The 23,105-nt window shown below is 47.7% G+C and overlaps 1 long non-coding RNA gene across 1 annotated transcript; it reads right to left on the reverse strand.

Annotated features, from left to right (window-relative positions):
* Window positions 1-517: 517 nt before the first annotated feature.
* LOC122455022 lies at window positions 518-21,509 on the reverse strand. The gene is made up of 3 exons (XR_006273573.1): window positions 21,497-21,509; window positions 19,950-19,954; window positions 518-791 (listed from the first exon to the last, which is right to left on the reverse strand). It is a non-coding gene; the product is annotated as an uncharacterized LOC122455022 (long non-coding RNA).
* Between the last annotated feature and the right edge of the window lie 1,596 nt (window positions 21,510-23,105).

Raw genomic sequence — 23,105 nt, forward strand, 5'->3', positions numbered from 1 at the left:
AAGGCCACTCAGCTGGGAAGGAATGGAGAAAGAATTTATCTTGAGTTCTCCGCACACAGGTTTTATCATTGAATGGTCCAGTGTGTCCCAGGTGTCTCTCTTCACTGCTTGGAAACTGCAAGAAAACATGGTGGGTGTCAGCATGGAAATTGGAGCCTCCTGGCAAAAGCAGTATTTCTCCTTGCTTACAAACACAAGCATTCCTCCCCATGCTCAGCCCCCATCAGGACTGATGGACAGCTCATAATCTCTTGTCACCGAGGTACAGCTGGTCAAGAGCCAGGCCGTTCATTGCTCTGATCTCCGGTATGTCTGAACCACCTCTGGATTTCAGTACCTGCCTCTCTCTGCCTTCTTGCTATTCCCAGCTGCCCATCTGGCTGCCAGCTAACCCTTTCCCCACCATATTTGAAGCTTCTTCCCACCATATTTGAAGCTTCTTCCTGTTATTAAAAGCCCACCTCTTACATATGTATATATATGAAATATTACTCAGTCATAAAAAATAGCAAACTAAATGTCATTTGTAGTGACATGGATGGAGCTAGAGATTGTCATACTGAGTGAAGTAAGTCAGACAAAGGGGGAAGGGCTAAATCTGGAGCTTGGAATTGACACATACACACTATTATATATAAAATAGATAATCAGCAAAGACCTACTATATCGCATGGGGAACTCTAGTCAATACCCTGTAATGGCCTATATGGAAAAAGAATCTAAAAAAGAGTGGATAACTGGTTCACTTTGCTGTACAATAAACTAACACAACATTGTAAATCAACTATACTCTAATAAAAATTAATTTAAAAATACCCCCTCTTCTTTCTCTGTCTCTGTGTCTCTCAGCCGTTTCCTTTTACCTCCTCTTGCAAAATACAAAACCAGAAATGAACTGAACACAGAAGTCTGTAAACACGCTGGCTTGGCTCCTTCCAAGGCTCTGGATTTCTGGACACAATCTTGAATCCTAATTAAGCCGTTAGAGAAAAGCTTGTTGCTGGCAACAGGGTCGGGGAGAAATAGTTTCCATCACGCAGTATCTGGAATTAGAATTGGCTAGAAGGCCCCCGCTCGCCGCTTTCGATACCTAATAGGCAAAATCTCAAATGTTATTAATCTAAGTGAACCATGCAAGACACAGGGGGAGAGTAGTGAATAGTTATTTGGTTTTAAGAAAGAAAACCAGGCAAAGAACACTCTGTAGTGTCCTGGAGTCCCTGCAACAGGCCGTTAGATGAGAAATATGTCTGAGGTATGTGGCGCAGGACTTAATGAAACTACAAGATAAATTGAGAAGCTCAGGCCAAGGTGAAAACACAGAATTCCTGACACACTTCACTTGGAGCCCCTGTGCCCTGGGGGACCAGGGAAATGAGCACAGTGCATTCTTGATGGCAGAAAGGGAAAGTGTTTGATGCAATTACCAGTCAGCGCTGGGCCTGCCCACATACACATTCAAGGCTAGTTTTGTGCCAGCACAGACCAAGGAAGAGCAACCATTTTGCTAAAAAAGAAAAAAATTTTGGTGACTGTGCAGGCCCTGGTTGCCCCATGAGGTTGCTCTTTGACTCCCTGGTGTGACTGACTCTCCATCTCTCAGCACCTCCTCAGTGTTTTCTTAACCTCCATTCCCTTCTGAATTAGTGTAGCAGGCAAGGTTGTCTCACGACCCACCAGCCCTGTCCCTTTCTGCCTTCCTCTTGAATCAGCTTTGGTTTTGTATGGGTGCCAACATATCCAGCCTTGGGGGAGGGGGTGGGTGTGTGGGCTCTTTTGCCCTCTTCCCTCTTTTCCTATATTATAGGATATAGGGGCAGGATATGATGTCTGGAGCTGTGGCAATCATCTTGTGATTGTGAAGTAATACATTTAGCATATTTTATTTTTATGTTGCATAAGTGCTTTATAAACATTAACTGGTATTTAATAATAACCTGTTTAATTAATATCCAATATCCTAAGGATGGCAGAACAAAGGATAGAAAGAATCTGGGTCTCGATGTCATTGTTGAGTCAACAACCCAACCCTGGGACATATTTCTCCAGACCCCTTGCCAAGGAAGTATTAAAGTCTGAGTGTCAGGTATCCTGTTTCTTGCAGCCAAAAGCCTCTATAGCAGGGACTGCCAGATGCCGATCCAGTATCCAGTCCCACCTTCTTTAGTTACAGAGCTCTGATATGTGGCAGGACGAATTACTGCTCAGAACAAAGACTTCATCACCAGTCCTTTTTTTTTGGCAGTGAGATTAGCTAAGTTCTGGCTAGTAATATGTGAGTAAAAGTTGTGTGTGGGACTTCTGAGAAGGCTCTTTAAAATGAACTGACTCTTCTGGGGGGTGCCTCTTTTGTCCTGCTCTCATTCATTTGCCCTGCTGCCTGGACGGCAAATGAGAAAGCTGGGGCTCCAACGGCAATCTTGCACCATGCGGTGATACGGAGGATGGGAGCCACATCGAGAGGTGAGTGGAGCAGAAGGAAGCCTGGGTCCCTAGGGACTCTGCAGACCTGTCCTACTGGACTACTGCTTTGGGGCTTCTTTTCTGCATGAGGATAATTTCTTATGTGCTTAAGCCACTGTTATTTGAGTCTTCTGTAAATCACAGATGAACTTAATCCTGACACTGGGACAAAAACTAGCTGAAGAGCACTTTGCTTAAAACCCTCACAGGCTTCCCATTGGCACCGGGAAAATGTCTTGGTTTTCAGAGCCTGTGCAATCTGCCTTAACTTTCCTTCCTGGCCCCATCAGCAAACAAAATTCCAACTCATCCTTAGAGACTCAGGTCAAAGGTCATCTGAGCCTCTGAGAAACCTCCCTGATCGCCTTTGGCCCGGGACCCCTGGCTCTGGGACCCCCAGCCATTGCCCATACCTCTGCCCTGGCAAGAATTACATTTGTGTGGAACTTTCAAGGTGATGATCCTTGATCTCTCTGTCAATGCTGCAAGGCCAGCAGTTTGAGCCCTGTCCCTCCATTCTCTGCAGAGGAAGCCAAAGCCCAGAGAAGGGCCAGCTGGTCAAGATCACACAGCAGTGGGGCCAAGCCAGTGCTTCCAGCTCTGAACTTAGCTCTTTCCCTCCCTTATCCTCTCCTTGTATTAGACTGGAGAGTGGAGGGGTTGCCAGCCTCAAGTCGTTCTGTCTGGCAACTTTATTTGGCATCTGATTTGAGGAGGGGAGGAGAGGTAGGAAGCTGTCGAGTTGAGTTTCTTGGACTCTCAGGAGAATTGTCTTCCTTGTGGAGAACCCAGCATTGGCTGCTCCGAGGGTCACCCCCAGGTTCAATTGCTGGGGCCTTAGCAGCACGACTCGGTGGGTCTTAGGTACCCTGATCCACTGCTGGGTGCTGGCCTGGGAACAGAGTCTGAGACGGGTGCAGAGAGGGATGTTGTAGAGGTCAAGAGGAAAGCAAGGCAGGAGCTGGGCTTGGTTTGTCAACTTTAAGAAAATAAAGGTCTCATATCCTTCTTTCACTCACTCAGAGGAGGCTGGTGCTGGAGTGGGCAGGGTGGTCAGTGTCTGAGCTCTGAGGTCGGACTCTTGGCTTTCAACCTGACTCCAAGTACTAGTCACACAAGTGTGCAAATTACCTACTCTCCTTGTGATTTGCTTTCCCCATTTGCACAATTAGGAAAGTCATTCCACCAGCATTAGTGAAGCACACAGTACATGCCAGACACTGACCTAGATGTGGGAGGAATTGTGGGGATAAAGCCGTAAAACACAGGAGAAAACTTTTTCCCTTGTGGAGGCTTCATTTGACTGAAAGGGAGAGGGGAACGGAGAATAAATATGCAAATAAGTGCATATATAACATCTCAGGTAAAGATAATGTGATAGTCAAGATAAAGCTGATGGAGGAGGCATTTGGTTCCCCTGCCTCTTCTACTCCTCAGAAGGTAAGCAACGCAGTCCAGGGACCAACTGTGATGCATCTTTGAAGATGGATTTAGGATGGTCTCAGACGTATGTTCAGTGTTTTCCACAGAATCACTACCAGGTAATTAGTACAAAAAGGGTACGTGCTTAGGACTTGCCTGGTAGTCAGGCAGATAAGAATCTACTCTTCCACTCCAGGGTGCACAGGTTCAACTCCTGGCCAGGGAACTAAGATCATGCATGTTAAACAACATGGCCCCCCAAAAATGCTAAAAGGGTATGTAGTCAAAGCCTGAGAGACATCAAGTTAAGTCCATTAAGACAGGTTTCTGCTGCAGGATTTTTCAGAGGCTTTTTAAAAAAATATTTTGTTTTTAATTAATTTATTTTTTAATTGAAGATTTTGTTTTTTGTTGTGGACTGTTTTTAAAACCTTTATTGAATTTGTTACAATGCTGCTGTGTTTTGTGTTTTGGAGTTTTGGTTCTGAGGCATGTGGGAAGAGGCAGTTGATGACGCCTGTGAGTTTCCCTGCCAGCAGTGTGCATAGGTGTGACAAGTGTGCACAGGTGTGCATGTGTGTGCAGAGGCACAATCCCCGGAGGATCTGGTGAGGACTTCCACTTCCTGGCTGCTGGAGCTCTCTCTGAGCCCTGAAGAGGGAAAAGAGAAAGTGTTAGACGCTCAGTCGTGGCCAACTCTTAGCGACCCTTTGGACTGTAGCCTGCCAGGCTCCTCTGTCCATGGGATTCTCCAGGCAAGAATACTGGAGTGTATAGCCATTCCCTTCTCCAGGGGATCTTCCTGACCCAGGGATCTAACCTGAGTCTCCTGAATTGCAGGCAGATTCTCTAAGGTCTGAGCCACCAGGGAAGCCCGAGGAGAGCGGAGTTAGGGCCAGAAGAGGCAGGCACAGGAGAGACTTCCTGGGATGTTGGGTACCAGCAGCGCTCCATGAGGCCTGGGTGACAAAAGCAGCCTCAAGAGGGGAGACGAGCATCCTCACGTGCTCTACCTGAGCCCCGGGGACACATGGGGACCCGGTGGCCTCTGGACGATGGAGGTGCCCAGACCCCGCTGCTTCCGTGTAAAGTTTGGGTGAACTCGGTGTCACTGAAACGAACCAGATGCAGTAAGATCGCCCCAGGAGCACCCACTTGTTCCAAGGGGGAAAAGGATGACTTGGCAAAGTGTGTTCTGGGTTCGGCTTAAACCCAGATGATGAGAAAACCTCTCTTCCTGCCCCTACTTCTTTTTCTGGACCCCAAACAGCAATAGGTGTGGGTAGCTTCAGGAGATGTACTGGCTCTTGAAGAGAAAGCTGGCCTTCCCTACAGACTGCAGAAGGAAACTTCTATCCCCTGTGAAGTCAGTGTATCCTGGTTTCAGATCCTGACTGTTCCTGAAATGAAGCTGGAAAATGCAGTCAGAGGGGGTCTAAGGAGAAAGAGTGAAGCATGGTGGGCAGGCCAAGATCTCTGCCAGAACAGGCTTTGTGTGAAATTCCCCATCATATCCTCAGCCTCAAGTCCAGTGTGTGGCACAGGTCAGGAGCTCCAAGAATGTTCTGATCAATGAATGATTGAATGAATAACTCTCTTTTCTTCCTCACAAGCCACAAGGTGGTATAAACATCCTACATTTCCAGTTGAAGAAGCCAAGGCTCAGAGAAGTTCAGTAACTTCTCCAAATTTACAGAGCAAGAGGACAGAAGGGCTGGGATTCAAACACTGGCCTGGTTCCAGAACGCTTTTTTTTTTTTTTCTTTCAAGATGCACGTGTCACACAGGAGTCAGGGGAGCAAGAAGCGCTTTCTGCTTCAGAGATCTGAGACGCCTGCGGATACCTAAGGCCTGACCACAGAACAGGCGTCCTCTTACTCCCTGGGTCTATGGTCACAGCAGCTCAGCATTGAGGGCGCTGTGGGTGGTACTTGCCTCATTTAACCTTCACGGCCTGGGGGGCTGGTCCTGACAGTGTTCTGTTAGTTAAGGAACTGAGGCTCAAGGGGTCCAAGGACTGGCTGCAGGAATGGCTGGTGGGATGGGGTCTCCCCCAAGACTCCCCCCTTCATTTCACCCCAGGGCCAAGAAGGAAGTGAAGAAAGTGGGGTGATAATGGAAGGCCAGGTCAAATTCGTCTGGCCGGGGTGGGGAGGGTTCCTGGAGGAGGTGGCTTATCGGCAGGGTCTTGAAGAAGATGGGCCAACTGGCTCATGAGGCTGAAGGAGGGAAGGGACGTGGGATGACCAGAGACAGGAGTGGACTCTGGGGGCCTGTGGAGGGACAAGCTGAGAGGTGATTCCCAGAGGGGAAGCCCAGTCTTACTCTCCTGAAGGGACAGCAAGGGGCAGCTGGGACTAGCTTTTGACTTGGATCAATTTTCTTTCTGCCAAATAACAAACAAAAAACAATAGGAAAAAAAAGAAAAAACAGACTAAGTATGCCAAGGAGGGTGTTGGCCTGCTAACTCAGACGGTCTAAAGATTTTCATGCTCAGAGGCAGCTCTCAAATGGAAGAGCAGCAGCCATGCAGTGGGAACTGTTCCCACTCGTTCCCAGGGCCCCTTCCTCTCTAAACTATTGACCCCTCACCTGCAAAGTGGGCGGACGGCACACTTACCTCCAGAAGTTACTGGGTCCATTAAAAGAGAGCAACTTGACAAGACCTCCTTTTTGCCCCCAAACAGTACAATGACAATAAAAAGGATATTATAGATGCTAAGTCAGATTGCTTGGGGCTTACCAGCTCTCTGACCTTGGCAAAAACCCTCCCTCGGTCTTCTCATCTGTAAAATGGGGCCGATAGGAGACTGCCCCTTATGGGTAATAGTGAGGATCAAACGAGGCGGTGTGCATAGTACAGTGCCAGACACCCAGAAGATAAGCAGTTCACGTGTGCTGGTATTAGTCCCACTTGTATTATTATTATTAGAAGCGTGCGTGCTAAGTTGCTTCAGTTGTGTCCGATTCTTTGTGACCCTATGGACCATAGACCGCCAGGCTTCTCTGTTCATGGGTCTCTCCAGGCAAGAATACTGGAGTGGGTTGCCATGCCCCACTCCAGGGAAGCTTGCCAACCCAGAAGCAGGAGTTGTGATGAAATACTTCATAGCAGGAAATGCAGACTCTTTGACAGCCCCCTATTTTGCCTGTGCTCTTTGCATGGATTGTCCGCCCCTCTCCAATCAAATATCCTCAGGGCTCAGCTCCCATGTCACTTACCCTGGAGTTTCCCCTGAGAACCCCAGCAGATGGAGATGTGTATTCCCGTAGGCCAGGTCCTCGCCTCTGTCAAAGCAGTTTTAGCCCAGGATGATTTGTCCTCTCTTAGAGCCCTGTCTCCCTCTGACACCATGAGGTCCGGATAGTGGGGATGATGTCTGAGTGTCCCCAGGCCCTAGAGCCTGGCACGGAGTATGTTCTCAATTAGCCTGTGAAATAAATAAACATGAAACATGCTGTCCCAGTGACATTTCATCAAATCCCCCCAACAAAATGTCATCTTTCTTGTGTGTAGGAGATGGTGGGTAAAATATGTTGATTCAGGTGGTTTTGAAAAAGTCATTGAAATACAAAATCACTTGCATTGAAAATGATTGGAAACGTATCTCTTTTTTTTTAATGCAGAAAAGATGGAACAGGGAAGAGAGTGTGAAAGGGTGTAACCTACTGGTGCCATTAAGCCAATTCATTATTTGATGGCAGAGGGCGGGAACTGAAAGCTGTCGTGTTGACGGTGGAATATTCTGGGGTGCATTCTCTTAGAGGAAAAATGGGTTTTACAAGTTGGACAATTCATTCCATACAACAGTCCCTGTTTCATAGATGGGGTTTCCATGGTGGCTCAGAAGGTAAAAGAATCCGCCTGCAATGCAGGAGATGGGTTTGATACCTGGGTTGGGAAGATCCCCTGAAGGAGGGCATGGCAACCCACTCCAGTATTCTTGCCTGGAAAATTCCATGGACAGAGGAGCCTGATGGGCTACAGTCCATGGGGTGGCAAAGAGTTGGACACGACTGAGCGACTAACCCACACTCTTTCATAGATGAGGAAGTTGGCGTTTGGAGAGTTTAAGGACTTGCCACCCTCTGTGATTGATGGAGTTCGGGTTGTTGGCCTAGGTCCACACTCTGAACCGCTGGGCAGTGTCTGCTCTGAACCAGGCTGGATTGGCCACACAGTGTAGACCTGCCGAGGGTAGACATCTACACAGGCAGCCCAGGCTGGGAGCTGGCTCCCAGCAGGGACATCACCAGGACCTCCTTCACTCTGATCTTCACTTGGTACCTCTCCTTAGGGAGGTAGGTCTCGCTCGTCTTAGACCCATTGCTACAGGACAAACTTTTCCAGAAAGGTTCAGATCTGTGCCAGAGAATCTTTCCTAAAGGTTTCTGAAGTCACCAGAGCAGGGACTTTCCCAGAGGGTCTGATAAGGTGTGGGGAGCAGTGGGGAGGGAGGGAGAGAGAGGGGGAGGGGGAGATGATTTTCCAGCCTCAGGAATATTTAAACCCAGTAGGGAGGGGGCAGGTCTTTCTTGGCGAGCAACGGTGGTGTTGAGGTCCTCTGTGGACTCTGGGCACTCCTGGGGGATATTCTTGCTCCCCTCCGATCTGCTGTAACTGTCGGTTCCAACCTGTGTTGACCACAAAGGGGACAAGGGCACAGTTGTCCTCTGCCCACCCCCGCCCCCCTCCCCTCCGTCTCCCCCTCAGCCGCACTTGGAGAAACCTGCAGTGCATAAACCACCACTTCCTACCCTGCTAAGCCTTCTGCCTGTCATCACCGCCCTTCTCCAGACACCTCTGGACATTCGTCTGGGAGGAAGCATCTCCCTGTCACAGCCCCATTTCCTCACGCTCAAGTCAGGATCTGATGCTAAATCTCGGGTTGACGTGACGCTGTTTATAGTACTTCGCAGTTCCTCCCGGGGTTATCCAGAGCGCGCCAATCCCACCTCTCACCTTTCCTTTCAACTCTGAAATATGCCCCCGGAGCAGGAGGCGCGGGGGTGGGGTAGGGAGGAATCCTGCTGCGGACCCCTGAACGCAGACAGCTCAGCTTCCAGCCACCAACCACCACCTCCCACCGTAGCCAAGCCAGTGGGGCTAGGAGAGTTCAGAAGGGTCTGAGGGGTGCGGTCCTCAATCCAGGAGACTCCGCCAAAGGGGCAGATAGCCTAGATGAAAAGGTGAGCTACCTTCCAACAGGCCAAAGGCAGGGGAAGGGACTGAGAGGCCCTCAGGAGGAAAGGGACTTCAGCATCCTTCATTCATTCATTCATATAGGAGGTGTTCATTCAAATAAACATCTAATGAGCACCAACCCTGTCTGCGAGTGTGCGTGTGTGCTAGGTTGCCTCAGTCATGTCCGACTCTTTGTGACCCTATGGACTGTAGCCCACCAGGCTCCTCTGTCCATGGGGATTCTCCAGGCAAGAATATTGGAGTGGGTTGCCATGCCCCTCTCCAGGGGATCTTCCCAACCCAGGGATCAAACCCTCACCTCTTATGTCTCCTGCGTTGGCTGGGTGGGTTCTTTACCACTAGTGCCACATGGCAAGCCCTGTCTGCGAGCATCCTTGTCTAACTATAGAGTTACAGCCCGCACGCATGGATTGCTTGCTCTGTGCCAGGTGCTGGGTTAGGTAAGGACTTTCTATACACTTGCTCAATTAATCCCCATATCAAGTATCAGATACAGAACATTCTTCTCTTTTATGAGAAAACAGAAGCACAGAGATGTTAATAATCCGCCCAAGGCCACACAGCAGTCGCAAATCCTGGAATAATACCTGGACCTGTCTGAATCCCCCTAAGCCTATGCTCTCAGTTCTATGCTAGGCAAATGAGAAAGAGGTTCTAAGTTGCCCAAGCTGCCCTGCAGATCAAGAGAGAAGAATTCAGCTCGGTTCTGAGGGCCAGGCACTGCCACAGCTTAGGGTCTGCGGCTGTGTCCACTCTGGCCAGAGGCTGACCGCGCACCACTGAATTGAAACTTTCAGCTGTTGTTTTTGGCACCGAAGATCCAATTTGATGTGACTTCTTGTTGGTAGCTTTAGCAGATCTTGTAAGGTTCTCTTTTTAATGAAGAGATTACTGGTGTCAGTATCTAATGTATCTTTTCAGGTGAATTTCATGACCTTTGGTGGAGTTTTTGCTGAGGTCTGGAACCATCTGAGGGGTCTATTTGCGTTTCCTCATTTAACCCTTTCTATTGTCTTCTGAGAATGCTGTATTGTTCCCATTTTATAAAAATCTAGAGGAGCAAAGAGGATTGTCCAGATCATTTGCCTAATAAATAGTATTATAATAGGCTTATTATATTATAATATAATCAATAACTTCAGATATGCAGAAGACACCACCCTTATGGCAGAAAGCAAAGAGGGACTTAAGAGCCTTTTGATGAAAGAGGAGAATGAAAAAGCTGGCTTAAAACTCAACATTAAAAAAACTAAGATTATGGCATCTGGTCCCATCACTTCAGGGCAAATAGATGGGAAAACAATGGAAACAGTGACAGACTTTATTTTCTTGGGCTCCAAAATCACTGCAGATGGTGACTGCAGCCATGAAATTAAAAGATGCTTGCTACTTGGAAGAAAAACTATGACCAACCTAGACATAGTATTAAAAAGCAGACACTATTAGGCTGAAAATGTCCATCTAATCAAAAGTATGGTTTTTCCAGTAGTCATGTACGGATGTGAGAGTTGGACCATAAAGAAAGCTGAGCGCCAAAGAATTGATGCTTTTGAACTGTGGTGCTGGAGAAGACTCTTGAGGGTTCCTTGGGCTGCAAGGAGATCAAACCAGTCCATCCCAAAGGAAATCAATCCTGAATATTCATTGGAAGGACTGATGCTGAAGCTGAAGCTCCAATACTTTGGCCATCTGATGTGAAGAATTGACTTATTGGAAAAGACCCTGATGCTGGGAAAGATTGAAGGTGGGAGGAGAAGGGAACAACAGAGGATGAAATGGTTGGACGGCATCACTGACTGGGTGGACATGTGTCTGAGCAAACTCCAGGAGTTGGTGATGGACAGGGAAGTCTGGCGTGCTACAGTCCATGGGGTCGCAAAGAGTCAGACATGACTGAGTGAACTGAACTGAATAATAGGCTGCAATTCACTGGGCATCTATGATGTGAACACACTGAACCAGGTACTTTCTGTCCATCGCCTCTCATTCTCACAGCTCCCTAAGGTGGGAGGGACCAGAGCAGTTTTGCAAAAGGGGAAACTGAGGTTCAAAGAGGCCAGAAGCAGGGCATGACTGGAATTTGGAGCCCAAGGACAAAACCTTCTTTTCCTTTTTTGCACACTTTGTATAAGCCTTGATTTTTAACTTGGATTTTCTGTTAATAAATTGAGTGTTTGAATCCTGGTCTCTTCCTTCTCCTTTATTGCCTCAATGGCTCAGCTTTTATATGTTTAGTGAGTGCCTACTATGTACCAGGGTCCATGCTGGGCACCGGGGAGAAAAAAGGAGGAAGATGTAGACTCTCAAGAAGTTAAGGGGAAAACAGGGGAAGGTCCACAAAGCAACCAGCCATAGGTTGCGCTGCTGAAGGAGGTACAATAGAGGTGTAACTGGGCAAGCTTTGAGGCTCCTGCTTTTGCAAAATGACAATACCAGCAGGAGTTAACTCTGGCTATCAATACCAGCAGGATTGATGGCAGCAGGGATGTGAGGCACAAAGCGTGATGCCTGGAAGGTGGGGATCTTGTGCTATGTGATGGGGGTGATGCAATGATTGTGTTACCTTTCCCAAAGCAATGGTGGGGTATTTTTCCCCTGAGAAGCATAAAAATATTTATATAATAAATGTTAATAATTATATACCATGGATAGAATCATAAAAGATCAGAACTATGAGAGCCCTAGAAGATCTAAAAGATCATCTGGTCAACCTCCCTGTTCCTGCTGTAGTGTATATCAGTCAGTTCAGTCACTCAGTCACGTCCAACTCTTTGTGACCCCATGGACTACAGCACACCAGGCCTCCCTGTCCATCACCAGCTCCCGGAGTTTACTCAAACTCATGTCCATTGAGTCAGTGATGCCATCCAACCATCTAATTCTCTGTCGTCCCCTCCTCCTCCTGCCTTCAGTCTTTCCCAGCATCAGGGTCTTTTCCAATGAGTCAGTTCTTTGAATCAGGTGGCCAAAGTATTGGAATTTTCAGCTTCAGCATCAGTCCTTCCAATGAATATTCAGGACTGATTTCCTTTAGGATGGACTGGTTGGATCTCCTTGCAGTCCAAGGGACTCTCAAGAGTCTTCTGCAACACCACAGTTCAAAAGCATCAATTCTTTGGTGCTCAGCTTTCTTTATAGCCCAACTCTCACATCCATACATGACCACTGGAAATACCATAGCTTTAGCTAGACAGACCTTTGTTGGCAAAGTAATGTCTCTGCTTTTTAATATGTTGCCTACATTGACAACATAACTTTTCTTTCAAGGAGGAAGTGTCTTTTAATTTCATGGCTTCAGTCACCATCTCAGTGATTTTGGAACCCAAAAAAATAAAGCCTGTCACTGTTTCCACTGTTTCCCCATCTATTTGCCATGAAGGGATGGGACCAGATGCCTTGATCTTAGTTTTCTGAATGTTGAGTTTGAAGCCAATTTTTTCACTTTCCTCTTTCACTTTCATCAAGAGGCTCTTTAGTTCTTTGCTTTCTGCCATAAGGGTGGTGTCATCTGCATATCTGAGATTATTGATATTTCTCCCAGTAATCTTGATTCCAGCTTGTGCTTCATCCAGCCCAGCATTTCACATGATGTACTCTGCATGTAAGTTTAATAAACAGGGTGACAATATACAGCCTTGTTGTACTCCTTTCCCAATTTGGAACCAGTCTGTTGTTCCACGTCCAGTTCTGGCTGTTGCTTCCTGACCTGCATACAGATTTCTCAAGAGGCAGTTCAGGTGGTCTGGTATTCCCATCTCTTTCAGAATTTTCCACAGTTTATTGTGATCCACACAGTCAAAGGCTTTGGCATAGCCAGTAAAGCAGAAGTAGATGTTTTTCTGGAACTCTCTTGCTTAACTGGCTTTAAAAACTTTTCAGCACAGCCAGTCTGAAACACATGTGTGGCTTGGTTAAGCATGTGTGTGTGTGTTAGTGAAGGTGCTTCCTATTGTTTCTTTAATTGCACTTTTGCTTAATCTGCTTCATAATAATAGTTTCAGTAACTCACAGTGTTGGTGGCAGTATAAAACTCCTTTCAAAAATGGTTCAGCCACAAGACTTGTGCTTTCATCATTTTCATAAGAAAATAAATATAAATGCAAAAATACACAGAAATGTCCATTTAAGTGTTACATATAATAGCAAAACACAGAGTGACATAAACCGTAGTTTGCCCACTCAGTGCAACATTATACAGATATTAACGGAAAAGGTAGTGAATAAAACAGATGCAAAGCACAAACAGCTTGATTGCCATTTTATTAGGCTAATTAGTCTGAATCTATACTCTAGAGGACATTTGTTAATGTCAGAAGTATACCTTACTCAGGAATACCCACTTCAGATGTGGTTCATTAGCATTTAATGTAACTCACCAAAATGCCGTGTCCTGGAGCCAATGTCAAAGATTTCCCAGTGGCCAAACTGGAGTAATTTGAGCAGTAAAATTAAGAATACGTTATTGAAGGGAATTCCCTGGCAGTCCGGTGGTTGGGATTCTGCACTGTCACGCCTAGGGCCTGGGTTCAATCCCTGGTCAGGGAACTAAGTTTCCACAAGCAGTGCAGTGTGGTTAAAAAAAAAAAGGAAAAAAGAGAATATGCTATTGGATTATAGCCCAAAGTATAGAATAAATATCCATGAGTTCAAACTGATGTAAATAAATGATTGAATAAATAAGGGAACAGGAGATAAATCTTTCTTACAGAAGAATTCACTGATGATAGGAAAGCAATAAATCCAGTCTACACTCAGGGAGGGGGGATTAGCTCTTCCTTCCAGGAAATGGGGTTTAACCCCTCTCCCTTGAGTGTAAGCTTGACGTATTGCCTTGCTTTCAAAGCATAGAATACGGGAAGGGGAAGAAAAGTAACTTTACCGTGGAGAAGCCTGGCAAACAAGACCTTACCCGAGGGATGAAGGTCAATTTCATCGGTGATAGATTATGTTAATAGTATGTACCATTGATATGATGGGATGAGAAGGGCACCTTACCTCTGTGGTCCCCAAAACTAATCACCCCGGCTAACCATGAGAAAATCATCAGACAAACTCAAAATGAGAGACATTCTACACAATACTTGACCAGTACTGCTCAAAACTGAATAAGGGGAGTCTTAGACACTCTCATGGACCGGAGGAACCTAAAGAGACATGATGACTAAATGTGATGTGGTTTCTTGGACGCATTCCTGGAAAAGAAGAAGGACATTAGTAGCAAGTCTAAGGAAAGTTGAGTAAAGTCTAGAGTTCACTTAATAGTTTCTTAGTTTTGACAAATGCACGTTGGTAATGTGAGACATCATGGGAAACTGGGTGAGGAGTATATGGGAACTCTGTATTATCTTTGCTTCTTTTCTATAAATCTAAACTTATTCCAAAATAAAAAGGTTACTTTAGAAATTTGACTTATTCTAGAAGTTGCTAGAAATGTTTCAGCCCTCTGTGTGTGTGTGTGTGGCCTCAGTAACTAAATCATGTCCGGCTCTTTGCACCCCCATGGACTGTAGCCCGCCAGGCTCCTGTGTGCATGGGCTTTCCCAGGCGAGGATATTGGAGTGGGTTACCATTTCTTACTCCAGGGGATCTCTCCGACCCAGGGATCGAACCCACATCTCCTGCATTGGCAGGCGGGTTCTTTACTACTGAATGTCTGCTGCAGGTGCCCCTGAAAGAACAGAAGCCTGGACCTCCGAGGAATCACTGAACAGTTCTAGGACAGCTTTTGTCCCTGCCTGCTGGTAAATCTTTACACGTGGGAAAAATTATGAGCAAAAATTTGTATTTACTTTCATCTACCTCTTGCTAGTGAGGTTGTAGGGGGATGTCCCAGGAGGGACCCTGAAATGCCCTTTCCTCATGTCAACCTTCAAACAAGTTTTCCCTAAGTTCTGAGTATCAGTTGAGACTCTTCAGTTGTAAATGATCAAAATCTATCTCAAACTGGCGTGACTCACAAAAGGAGATGTGTGGGCTTATGTTTCTGGAAAGTTCCAAGGAGGTAGTCTCTTTTGGTATGGATGGACTCAGAAGTTCAAATGATGTTACTGAGAATTTCCCCCCATCTCTCACCTCTCTTCATTCTCCAACAGGCTCTCTTCAAGTGGCAGAAAGATGGCCTGTGGTAGCTCCTGACCTGCATTGTCCCGATTGTTTCAAAGCTAGAGAAAATAGTAGTCTTGCCTTGAAGTTCCACCAAAGTCCCAAAGAAGACTCTGATTGGTCCAGCCCTGAGCCCATCACAGGTGACCACTCTGATTGGCCACCTTTGCTTTCCTGGACCAGCCCTACTGAAACTGCATTGATTCTTGCAGAAATGGGGAGAGATGATTCTCCAAAAACAAAGATTGAGGAACCCAAACCACTGATGTATCTCAGGCCAGAACTTCAGCTAGAACTTAATGTCCTGTGGAGGCCAGCCTCAGAAAAAGAGAAGGAATTGGGAAAGAGCATGTCATTCAAATCCGTAGAGGGCAGAGCCCCTGTTGGGCACACAAAGTCAAACGTTTTGCTCCCAGCACCCCACTGAGATGCTGCGTGACCTTGGGCTGATCACCTCCACTTGGTGAAATGAGGGCATTAATCAGGTGGTCTCTACAGAACCCTTTTAGCTAAAAAACCCAGTCTTGTGAGTCTGAGGCCTCAAGAAGTGGGGAAAGACTGGAGAAGTTTAAAAAAAAAAAGAAAAATATTCATTAACAAACCCAAACTGAGTCTAAACCTTGAGAGCATTTCCCTTGGTACCTGGGTATATTTAACTGCTTCCAATCCCCCTTTGAACATCAGACTGGAAATGAGAAGCAGAGGCACAAGTGCTAAGAAATTCCAGGCTCCACCAGAAATGTGCCACTTGGTTCAGTGTTAAGGAAAAGCTTTTTAAATATCGAGGCTTCTATTTCAATCTCCTGCTGATCTAAAAGCAGCTGTCTGCCCAGTGTTGGCTTTTATTCCCTGCCTGTGGCGAGGGCTCTAGCACCACGCCCGCCCCCTGCCCTTTGCTGCTGTTACAAAGCATTTCATCCCCAAGAGAACTCATCCCGTTTTGTGGGTGACTCCAGTGCAGAGAGTGAAGCCTTTCTTATAACAACATGCTATTCAAGTCCCATCACGATTTGAAATCAAAGTCACCTGTTTTTCTCTATGCCTTTTTGTGAATTCAACCACCCAGTCCAAGTATGTTAAGTGTCGGCTATATATAGCGCAGAAAGTGGGGGACATAGGAGATGGGCACGTGTAAAAGGCGCCAACTCTAGCCTTTTAGGATCCCGGATTTGTGATGAGACCTTGCCCGGGTGACCCTCTAAGGCCAAAGTGGTACCATGGCAAGGCTGAGGGCGTCACCTCCTTTCCTGGGTTGGCGAGCTGGGCTTAGATCCCGGCTCTGTCATCTACTTCTGTGTGGCCTTGGCTGTGTCATTTGGTTTCCAGGTGACTCGGCTTTTTCACCTAGGAACTGGGAATAATATGACAGAAATCCTCTTGAAGGGCTGCTGTATTGATCACATTTAAATATTGAGTTGGTCAAGAAATTCATTTGGGTTTTCCTATAGCCTCTTACGGAAAAACTCAAACAAACTTCTTGGCTGACCCTGTATTTAAATGCTCAAGCATTAAACCCTCAGCTGGACATCTTAGCCTGGAGCAAGACCTCTCATATGTCAGTTCCCTGCTCCTCACTCAATCCCCTTTCTCGACTCAGAAGGGCCCCCTAACCCCCAAAGTTTTGCTAATCCATCCCCCCAGCATGGAGATGAGGGAAATGAGGGAATGAGGGGAATGAGGGAATGAGGGGAATGAAGGGAATGAGGGAAAGTTTATGGTCCATACAGTCAACCTCACAGAAACTGGATATCTGAGTGGGGTGCCAGGGATCCAGGGAGACCCAGGGGTTGGTCTGGTGCTGAGAAGACCGGTGTCCCCCATGTCATGGAGGAAAAGGCATGAGAAGGCCCTGCTCAGAGGGATGTAATTATAGCATCTCCCCCCTCGGGCTGCTGGCCCATGGGATGAGACAAGCCTCATGAAGGGCTTGGCCAGTGCCCGGGGGATTAGGAGGGCTCCACTGACGATTGTTAGGATGGAGGCCACCATTCTGAGGTCCGCCTGCTTTTGGTCAACATTCAGGGTCTTCCTGCATAGCTTCCCCAATGCCTTCACTTCCGCTGTGAAAATGCTCCCCCGGCCTGGCAACGAGGAGGAAATTGAAAATGTCATCCCCACCCTCTTCCCTGCAGGTCACAGTCCTCCAGGCGGGGCCCGGTGCCTGTAGCCAGGCCCGAGGTGAAGTCACGTTTGCACGAACTAACCTGCTCCCTGGCCTTCCGGGACTCCGCTGACAGAGAGCCCGGGTCTCATGATTTCTCCACACTGATGGGCCAAGAGTGGATTTGGGAACATGTCTTTCGTTTTTTACATTGAAGAGGTTGTTTTTGCCAGAGATCAACGACGTATACAAAACACTGTCTTAGAACCAAGTAGAGGTTGGAGGAGGGACACGTTACCCACACCCCCGGCCTCCGTTAGGACCAGTCAGCCAACAAGAGGGTGTGGATCTGGCAACCACATGGGCAGACACACCTGCTCGGTCGCACCAGAAGCGTGAACCACGAGGGGCCAAGGTCTGACAGAGACACCTGTGTTTAATGATAATGGTCTCCCTAGGAGGCTGCTGGAGCTTTTTTGACTCTCAGATGGGTCCAAAGGATGGCCGTGCAGGGGCTGCCGTGAAGCCCTAGATGTCCAGTGCCGCCTCATGAAGCAGCCCGGAGGACTGACTGCCGGTCCTGCAGGGAATGCTCAGACCCGCCTCCACCCCTCCCCATCCTGGCTTGTAGAGAGGAACTCACTGGCCCTTCTCCTTTCTCCCAGGGTCTAATGAACTCCCAAGGCCCAGGGACCTGGATGAGCAGGTGGCCCTGCCTTAGGCTGTCACAGGTGCAACAGGAAGGTCGGTGGGTCCGTGGGCTGCAGTGGCTTCCTTGCACCCTCTGCAAGACCCTGAGAGCAATGACTGATGAGGAAACCGGAGACTTTCTGCAGCCTTTCCCATGCACTATGTCTTTCCATGGGTAATCTCCGTATTCCTGCACAGAGTCTCGGGGGGCAGGCCCCCCTTCATCCACATCTTCTGCCTGAGGAAACTGAGGCTCAGAGAGGTGAAGTATACCACCCCAGGCCACTCACTGTGAAGGAGCTGAATCCCAAACCTTACAGCTACGGAAGCTGAGGCCGGTCAGGGAGAGGAGCCGTCACAGCCGGTGGGCCACGGGAAGGCGCATTTTGACGAGGAGGAACCAAAATCTGGAACAGGTCAGATGGGTGGCCAAGAGGGGATCGGAGTCACCCAAGGTAAGGCAGGGAGTCCTGACTACGAGAAAGCAGGTGAGATGGTGATGGGATGGCTGGAGGACAGGAGCCCTTCTGGGCAGAGGAAGGCATGGAAGGACGTCAGGGACAAACATCAGAGCCGTTGCATCTGTTGAATTACACAGAGATTCTCCAAGCGTGGTCCACAGACCCCTGGGGCCTGCCAGAGACCCTGTCAGGAGTCTGCTGCATCAACAGTGTTTCCATGATAAAATTATGATGCTATTTGCTGTTTGTATTATGTAGACATTTGCACTGAGGGTGCAAAAGCAAAGTGGGTAAAACTGCAGCTGCTTTAGCGTGAAACAGAGTGGGAGGTACCACGTGGACCAGGCCCTGTATTCTTTAGAGACATAGCCTTGCAGAAAAAACAGAGTCACTTGTGAATATCCTGGATGAAGCAGTAAAAACAATGAATTTCATTGAATTTGGTTTTGTTTTTTTTTTTTTTGGTTTTGTTTTTAATTATTTCTATTTGATTTTTAAAAAGATTTATTTAGTTTTGGCTGCACTGGGTCTTCGTTGCCGCACAAGGGCCTTCTCTATTTGTGGTGCATAGGCTTCTCATTGTGGAGGCTTATCTTGTTGCAGAGCACAGGCTCTAGACACGGAGGCTTCAGTACTTGCAGCATGTGGGCTCAGTAGTTGTGGGTCACAGGCCCTGTAGCATGGGCACAGTAGTTATAACACATGGGCTTAGTTGCTCCAAGGCATGTGGAATCTTCCTGGACCAGAGATCGAACTCATATCCTCTGCATTGGCAGGCAGAGTCTTAACTAGCACATCACCAGGGAAGCCCCTATTCTTTTTCTAGATGAATAATTATTTTATTATATAGTTGATTTACAATGTTGTGTTAGTCTCAGGTGTATGGCAAAGTGATTCAGTTTACATATTATGTCTTAGTGGTATGATTTCTTGAGTGAATGAATGTCTATGGTGCCAGGACTTCAGGGGAAAGCTCTGGACTTGGGCAAACCTTCCTGCTCATCCTGACCCTGCTGTTTGCCAGCTGTGCCATGCTGGGCCTGGCTGGTCTCAGTCTCCTCATCTGTTAAATGGGAGTAGGAGTGATTTCTAACAATAGCATGGGGCACACACTGACTGCATGTCAGTGCCCTTTCTCCTCTTCAGGGGCCCAGGGGAGGCAGATTGGACATGTAGGGAGAAGGCCTGGGGACGGTCAGTTGCACCCTCGGGCGCAGGATATAATCTAGCCCCAACTTCACTCTGTGCTGAAATCACAGATCTTCCAGCATCTGTCTGCTTAAACTCCTCCACGACAGGGACCTCACTCCTCATCCTGATTGAGGCTGATGGTGGCTGTGTGCCACGCACTTTCAAGGCACCACCTGCACATCTGGGTAAGCATGCATTTTCTTCTTTTACAAAAAGACTGAGGTTCCTGTGATCAGGCAATTTGCTCAAGCACTCAGCTCACAAAAGGTGGCCTTGGTTCTACCCCAGGGTCTTTTTCTATGTTTTTTCCCACTCAACCTTCAGATCCTGCCTGTCTCACCTCTAGGAGATTCAGGCAGAAAGAATTTTTATCAATTCATTGTACATATCCCTTCTGAGTGTCTATAGTCTATGCTGGGCTTTGGGCTAGATTCTGAACACGGGCAAATCCCAGTGTGGTTCCTGCTTTCATGGTGTTCATTTACAGGTGAATGCAGCACTATCCATCTGAAATATGATCTGAACTATTGTCATAGGCCTAATTGTGTCCCCCCAGATTCACATGTTGAAGTCCTACCCCCAGATCCTAGGAATATGTGACCTTATTTGGAGATGGCGTCTTTACAGTGGTAACCAAGTCAGAATGAGGTCATTAGGATGGACCCAAATCCATACCCACATGAATTATGAAAAAGGGAAATCTGGACAAAGCATATATATAGGAAGAATGCCATGTGAAGATGAAGGCAGAGATAAAGATGATGTTTCTACAAGCCAAGGAACACCAGAATGCCAGCAAACCCCAACAGCTGGGGGAGAGGCCTGAAATAGATCCTCCCTCCCAGTCTCAGATGAAAGCTGAGTGCTGAAGAATTGATGCTTTCGAATTGTGATCCTGGAGAAGACTTTTCAGAGTCCCTTGGACTGCAAGGAGATCAAACCAGTCTATCCTAAAGGAAATCAACTCTGAATATTCATTGGAAGGACTGATGCTGAAGCTGAAGCTCCAATACTTTGGCCACCTGACATGAAGTGTCAAATCACTGGAAATGATTCACTGATGCTAGGAAAGACTGAAGGCCAAAGGAGAATGGGGCGACAGAGGATGAGATGGTCAGATAGCATCACCGACTCAGTGGATGTTGTGGTTGTTGTTTAGTCGTTTAGTCACGTCCAGCTCTTTGTGACCCCGTGGACCGTGGCACGCCGGGTTTCCCTGTCCTTCGCTGTCTCCCAGAGTTTGATCATTGTCAAACTCATTCACTCATCACTGATTCAATGGACATGAGTTTGACAATGATCAAACTCAGGGAGATAGCATCAGGACAGGGAAGTCTGGCATGCCACGGTCCACGGGGTCGCAAAGAGTTGGACATGATTGAACAACTAAACAACAACAAAACAACAACCCAGTCTCAGAAGAAACCAACCCTGCTGACACCTTGATCTTCCGGTCTCCAGTAGTCCACAGCCATCTGCTAAAATGGGAAAAGGGTCATGTGATACGTTGAAAGAGCTGAGTAGCTGTAGGGTGGAAGGCAGGCCAGTGATGGTATAAACAACGAGTTTTGGTTTGGGGAAGATGGACACAGACTTGGCCCTGGGGCTTCAGGGCCAAGGGAACCCAGCCCATGGGATTAGAGTTGAAGTTGGGGTTGGGGATAAGTTAGGGTTAGGGCTGGTGGTGGGGTTAGGGTTATAAAGCCAATGTCAACTCACCCAGGGCTTCTCCTCTCAAGGCTCAAGCCCTCAGGTTCCTTTAACTTTCTTCTTGGGTCGACCTCCACCCTCCCCTCTCTCATCTCTTGCAGGTTTCTGTCTGTCAGTAGCACCCTGGTAGGGGGTTTTTTATGTGTCCACAGATTTTTTTCTACCTTGTGTCTAACTATACCCATATGCTTCCCCTTTGGTGAAGACACTAACAGTAATAATTTGATGACAGGCAAAGCCTTTTACTCCTTGTCATCTTCCTCCTAAAGGAGTTTCCGGTGATGTGTCAGTCTGAAAACCAGCCAGGAAACTCTTTTCTTCTTTTCTGGAAGTGCAAGAGTAGAGATCATTATCTTGCTTTTGTACTTGGGTGACCAACCTTCCTGGCTTGTCTGGGACTGTCCAGTTTGGCCCCCAAAGTCCCACATCCTAGCAAACCTCCCAGTCCCATGCAGGACAGGACAGCAGGTCACCCCACCTTGGGATTTTTCCCCCAAGATGTGAGTCAGCTCTTTTGATCCTGAGTCTCAATGAAGGAAGAAGACAGTGGAAGGGTGACTGTCTGGTGACTCAGAGGATTGGAGAGAACAAAGCTGATGTCCAGGCCTTTCACTGGACAGTCAGGGAAAATGATGGGCTGCCAAGGGGGCCCATCTCCATCCTAAAGGAGATCAGTCCTAAGTGTTCATTGGAAGGACTGATGTTGAAGCTGAAACACCAATACTTTGGCCACCTGATGCGAAGAGCTAATTCATTTGAAAATACCCTGATGCTGGGAAAGATTGAAGGCAGGAGGAGAAGGGGATGACAGAGGATGACATGGTAGGATGGCATCACTGACTCAATGGACATGAGTTTGAGTAAACTCCAGGAGTTCATGATGGACAAGGAGGCCTGGCGTGCTGCAGTCCATGGGGTCGCAAGGAGTCGGACACGACTGAGAGACTGAACTGAACTGAACTGAACTGAGGGGCAGAACTTGCTAGAGGTTGTGGGGATATCAACCAGATTCCTTTTAACACCCTGCCTGCTTTCCTTCCAGTCGACCACAGTCATCTGCTAAAATGGGGAAAGGGTGATGTGAATCATCCAAAGAGCTGAGTAGCTATGGGGTGGAAGGAAGGCCTTGATGGTATAAACAATGAGTCTAGGTTTGGGGAAGGTGGACACAGACTTGGCCCCGGGGCTTCAGGGCCAAGGGAGCCCAGCCCATGGGAGGCATCTCTGAGTATGCTGGGGGAGCCTTTTCTCCCTCCTGCTGGCCCCACTGAAACGGGTAGTGTCACTCAGAGTGGCTCATCACCTCTGTATCGAGGAAGGCGGGACTCAAGGGATTCTGTCCTCCCCTCTAGGTTCAGGTCGGCTCAGCTGGGACCTTTGTGTTCTGCAACGGGGCTGCTGCAGGGTCCTGATTCGGGCTGGAGGAGGCTTAGGCTCCACTCAGTACCCCAGGCTGCACTGGCCCCTCTGGGCTGTGGGCTGTAGTGAGCTGGTGGCTCCCAGAGGCTGTGCTGAGGGTCCCGTCTTCTCCCCATTCCTAATCTCAAAGGGCAGGGCGGGTAGGGGGACCAAGCCTCCTACCTTCCACTCTGTTCCCACATGTCTCCCTGGAGCTGAGAGCCCCCGGAAATCTGCAGGTCCTGGAAGTGACGTCACCTTAAGGACCTCCGGCTGTACTGGGATGATGTTCACTGCTTCATTTTTAACCAAAGAGCAAATATGAAAACCCAAATACAAATTTGGGTTTATTTCCTTTTCT

Source organism: Cervus canadensis, chromosome 17 (assembly GCF_019320065.1).
Source record: "Cervus canadensis isolate Bull #8, Minnesota chromosome 17, ASM1932006v1, whole genome shotgun sequence".
Lineage (NCBI taxonomy): Eukaryota > Metazoa > Chordata > Mammalia > Artiodactyla > Cervidae > Cervus > Cervus canadensis.